The sequence below is a fragment of the Barbus barbus genome (genome assembly GCF_936440315.1).
Source record: "Barbus barbus genome assembly, chromosome: 44".
NCBI lineage: Eukaryota > Metazoa > Chordata > Actinopteri > Cypriniformes > Cyprinidae > Barbus > Barbus barbus.
In genome coordinates, this window is record NC_136722.1 from 5,606,274 (window position 1) to 5,611,775 (window position 5,502).

At 36.6% G+C, this 5,502-nt stretch overlaps 1 pseudogene across 1 annotated transcript; it reads right to left on the reverse strand.

The window, feature by feature from the left end:
* Window positions 1-355: 355 nt before the first annotated feature.
* Window positions 356-4,238, reverse strand: LOC306863260 (patched domain-containing protein 3-like; annotated as a pseudogene). The gene is made up of 6 exons: window positions 4,021-4,238; window positions 3,305-3,400; window positions 2,545-2,690; window positions 2,273-2,285; window positions 799-2,163; window positions 356-403 (listed from the first exon to the last, which is right to left on the reverse strand). The product of its transcript is annotated as a patched domain-containing protein 3-like (transcript).
* Window positions 4,239-5,502: the final 1,264 nt, after the last annotated feature.

A 5,502-nucleotide genomic window follows, 5' to 3' on the forward strand; every position in this document is an offset into this window, starting at 1 on the left:
TCAAATAGGGTAACTTGTAATCTGTAACCTATTACATTTCCACAGTAACCTTCCCAACACTGGGTTTACGGTAGGGCTTAGTTTATGTGCTGCATTATTTTCTGTGTGATAGAGCATTAACCTTTCAGCGCCAGTTACTGGACCTTTATTTTCCAAACTGTCATGATACATACAACAACAAACATAATATATATATTCAGGGTTGTGTGAAGGGATCATACGAGGACTCAGTGATTCAGAAATGATGGGCTTATATTAATAGCAAAAATAAAACAAAAACCAACAAAAACTACCCCGAGGGGGACAACAGGCAAGCAGGTCAGGACAGAGCACAGCACAGCAAGGCAAGACAGGATCAGGCAAGAAACAGCAGGGGTACATTTGACAACAAACTGGCACAGGACTGCAAACAAAAGGAGAATAAACAGGGAGCAAACAAGAAGGGCAATGATGGACAACAGGTGGGGTAACTGAACCAAATCAGGTAACAAGTTGGGTGGCGTTAGACAATAGACATGAGAGCACATGGCACAATACATAATTATGTGTCAATACATAATACTCACGTTCTCTGCTAAATGAACCTGATAAGAACATGTAACCTGTCATCACAAAGAAACTAATACAGACTATTTTATTTACATAATAAAAGTACACTCCGGGTCACAGCATCTTATTATTTGTAATAAAATATATTTGAGTACTCTGTGTTTTAACAGTTTGTCTACACATGTGGAAATTGTTCTTAGTAAATGCATAGTTATGATATGCAGTGGTTTTGCTTTCAATCATAATGACTTTTGGAATAACATCAGGCACAGTTGTTGTTTTCTTCTTATCTTCGTTTGAACTGCAGGACAGTAGGGTCAGAAACACTGGGATGAAGATTATACTGTGAGCCAAACCAAAAACCATAACGAGGAACATGATCTTAAAGAAGGTCCTAAAGATGTGGTTCTTGGATGCAGCCAAAACGAGTACGCCTATTATTGTCGAGGCAGCTCCTTGTAGCAGCGGATAACCCAGAGAAAACAATGCATCAACTGCTCGCTCATTGGCTGTCGATTTTTTGCTAGAAACAAATGCATATGAAATATGTGCAGAGAAGTCGACAGTGAAGCCAATGCACACCACCAGGATGATCATCGAAATGGAATCTAGGTTAACGTCCCATAAGGCCATGAAACCAGTGACACCAGTGATGACTGAGCCGATGGAAAACGTGACCCACAGGGAACAGATTGGGTTTGGGATTAATAACAAGGAAACGGCCAACATGACAGCTGTGGTGAAGCCCACATTCTGAATGGTGCCGGTCACTATGACCAAATATTGGTCCAAGTAGATGAACAACGGGTGGAACACTATTAGTTTAGCTGCACTACAGCTTTGAGTTCATTGAACATCATTATCTCCATACTGGCATTGGAAATATTTAAAGTCTGGACAAAAAATCTTGAAGCATTGACTTTGCCTTCTGCGATATTAACGTCAAGCTTGAACTCTGGATAGTGCAGGAAAAAAGATGATAAATTCTCCATGAAGATGCTTTCATTGTTTAGATTTAGGCCTTGGGTTTGAGCAAATTGTAAGTAAAAGTCTAACCAGGAGACAGACAGATTTTGATTGACAAATGTCAAGTTGTAGAGATTTTCCATGCAGTGGTTTAGTTCTGATCTGCTGCTCTTATTCCAGTATGGCAACTCTTCAGTCACTACAACCATGACATTTGGACCATACCTGGAGAAGAATTTCTGATCATCATCATAATAATTTACGACATGCGAATCATCAGCTGCCAGGTCCCTCATATTAATGCCCTGCTGTAAATGAAAACATCCATAAAAGCCTCCAGCCAAATAACCTAAATAGAGCAGCATCACACAGACTTTGGTCCAGGGCTTGGTCAGGAACCGACCATAATAGAACTTGAAGAAGTGTGCTATGGGCTGTTGTTTCTCAGCACCGTTTCTTTGGTCATAGTCGCCACCTACACAGCAGAGGCGATACGCCAACGACTTTCCTTCAGGAGTCTGTGTTGGGAGTTTGCAGCAGGTCAGCCAGTGTCTGTTCCTCTGCTCTCTCCTGCCGTTTAGGGCTAGAACACTTCCAAAGAAGAGGATGTTATAAACGTAACAGAAAATAATGGATGTGCTGGTGTACCTTTACTGTCACTTTCACGGTCAATTTAATGTTTCCTTGCTGAATAAAAGTCATTTATTTAAAATAACAAACGTTTTTGATTGGGAGCGTACTTATGAAAGGTGCATACTTTGAAAACAACTCTTAATGAATAAGTCATGAAATTACAACAAGAGTTGAGCTACCTTTATAGAGCTTTTTCCTTTCTTTCTTTCTTTTTTTTTGACAGCGCCCATTCCCTTCTAATTTTATTGTATGAAAAATAACACCATGACCATCTTATTTTGTGTTAATCGAAAACAAGACAACAATATTAAGGAAAATGTTCGTTTTTTGAAGTGTATATAAAAATATGTAATTCAACTTAAATTAATATTCTAATTTGTACAGACACACACTTACCCAGAATCAGGAAAGGTGAATGAGCCACTGTTATTACGAATGGCACTCGAAAAAGGAGCAGCAAGCCAAAGCTGGAGAGCACAGCCAGACCCGCAGACAGAACTCCCACGAAAGAAACCCAGACCTTGTTCCTCACATTATCGCGACTAAAATCAAATGTAAAATAATTCATAACCACTAGTGATTTGTTTTTTTTCTCATTCCATAGAAATATATAATCAAAATGTGCCCCCCCTTTTGCTTACTACCACTTAAGGTGACATGAACACATTTATTTGTTTTAATGTATTACAATTATAAAACTTCCCACACACACACACAGGTTTCCATAGGCGTAATGGATTATACTCTCCAAACTGTATTTTCTATCCACATACCCTAAACCTACTTCTCTCAAAAAACGTCATTTTCAGATTTTCAGAAAATTTAATTCTGCATGATTTACAGTATAAGCTATTTTTATTAGCTAAAAAGTAACTAGTACTATTCTTATAGGGACATTTGATCCTCAATAACGTAGGGAATACCACACACACACACACACGTAATTAAAAATTTAAATCACCAAGACTGCAGTTAATAAAAAATACAGTAAAACAGTAAGACTGTTTAATTAATAAATTAAAATGTTAATATATTTGACTGTCACTTGCTGTGTCTTTAAATAGTTTTGATCTTGTATCTATATATATCTAAACATATTTGTATTATTTTTTATTATTTGTTTTTATGTTTACTCCCTGTAGTGTCTGTTGCTTACCGCATGCAAGATAACACTGAGAAGGAGATCGCGAGTGAATAAGTTATTGAAAAGAGAGGAATGCCATCTGTTGTGTGTTTCTCTATCTCCTCTTGTCTGGAGAGCGACATAAAATGAGACACCTGCAGATTGAGAAAATTATCTACATATATGCTACTTATGGAGTAAGTACATACCGTATATAGTATAATTTGATCTACAATATATCTGCATGTGTGAACAACTCCTTCACAGGCTACTTACCTTGAGTCCTTTGCTGAATGTTTTTTTGGATAGAACATTTTGGAACTGTTGAAGCCATTCAGAGGTTCCATTGTTATCCTGCAAAACGTCTGATGGCACGTGCCTGCTGGATCATGACTCCTCTTTCTTCAACACCTCCTACAGTAGAGCCAAGAAAAATATCTTTCCCTTTCCATGTTTTTATTGGAAATGATAAATTGGTGAATTTATTATCAATAATGTCCAGTATGGGATTTGAGACACAGTCCCCATTTTCTCTGGCACAAATATATTTAAAACTTGTCTGAGTGTGATTGACTTTAACAGAGAGATCATGCACTTGCTTATCAAGCTCACTGATTTCCTCAAACAGGGCACCTGTTAAAATGTTTCCTTCCACAACGGAAAATATTATCACTGAATAGTTTCCCTCAGCATAGAGTCTTTGTTTTGAAAACAATGAATCGTTTCTTGGAAAAGTTTATTTTACAAACTTTCTGGGTTGCTTGGAAGGTCCATTGATAGGTGTGAACTGCTTCTCAACGTCATTGTTCTCGCAGTCTTTGAGGAAGTACAGTCCTTCTCCCAGAGCAGCAGACATTATCAGAGGAATAACAAAAAACCAACCCGGATAAGAACCAACCAGATGGCCAAGTTTCTCAAAAAGCTTAGAAACAGGTTTCTCAATGCAGTCTGTGCGATAAAATGCCATAGTCTTCAAGGTAAGGGGAAAAACAGAGTTTTAGACTCAAATGTGATGTGTTCTGAATGATGTTCTCATCTGCTCTATTTATTAGTCTACACATTTGCTGAAACCCTGCCCAGAGGTGTGTTCATACAGTATAAGGAGGGTGATTTTGTAATAATTATCCAGAGGAAATACTGGTATTTTTTGGAATTTCCAGTACATTTTAACTATGAATGGAGGAAGTTTGTATTTATGGAATCAGTTGGTGGCAACAGTTAGTAAAAGTTAAACATCTGAAGGTAAATGCAATATGATAAACCAAGTTGCATGTGAAAGTGGTGTTATTCAGGCCTCTGACTGGCTGATTATTAAAAATATATATTGAAGTCAGTAAAAAAAATACCTCAGAAAAACTGAGGCTGGTGTGGGCTTACTTCCCTAATTATATTTGCGAGTTGCAGACTACTAGTATACTTATGGCAAGACATTATGGCAAAAAAAAAAAAAACATTTTGTTTCACACACTGGTCAGTTTTGAGATTTTGGGCTATTTGGCTCAAATACACTCATAAGTGTTTATTTTATTCCACTTTATCTGTTTGTATCTGTAGTTTACAATTACAATACATATAAAAAATATTTTATTTATGATGCACCGAGACAGAAATATCAACTTCAGTAGCACTTACAGCAGATTTCACAGTTTTATTATTATCTATATTCAGAAGGTTTTTTTTGCATTTGGCTGCTTTTATACATTTTATTCCTAAAATATTGTGAAGATTTATTTTTTGTCTTTTTTCTTTTCTTTTCTTTTCTTTAAAAATCATTCACTATCAACAACATGAAACAAGAATTTTGGGTAACACTTTATATTACGGTTACATCTATTAGTTGCTTATTAGCATGCATATTTCTAGAATATTAGCCATGTATTAATGCTAATTAAGCACATATTAATGCCTTATTCTACATCCCTAATCCTACCCAATACCTAAACTTAACAACTGCCTTACTAACTATTAATAGGCAGCAAATTAGGAATGTATTGAGGGAAAAGTCGTAGTTAATAGTTAACAAGTGTTACCTATTCTAAAGTGTGACCGAATTTTGAACCTGGATTTATTTTTTTTCTGAAAATGTATGCCAGTTAGTGCATATTTAATTTGATAATGTATCATTTGCATATCTGTGTGGAGTAAAAGCCTATGTGTGGTGCGACAACTAAGTGTTGTGTCAGTGATTTTGAACCACTAGTGTAGCGTGGTGATGACTGTGTTGGTCTCGG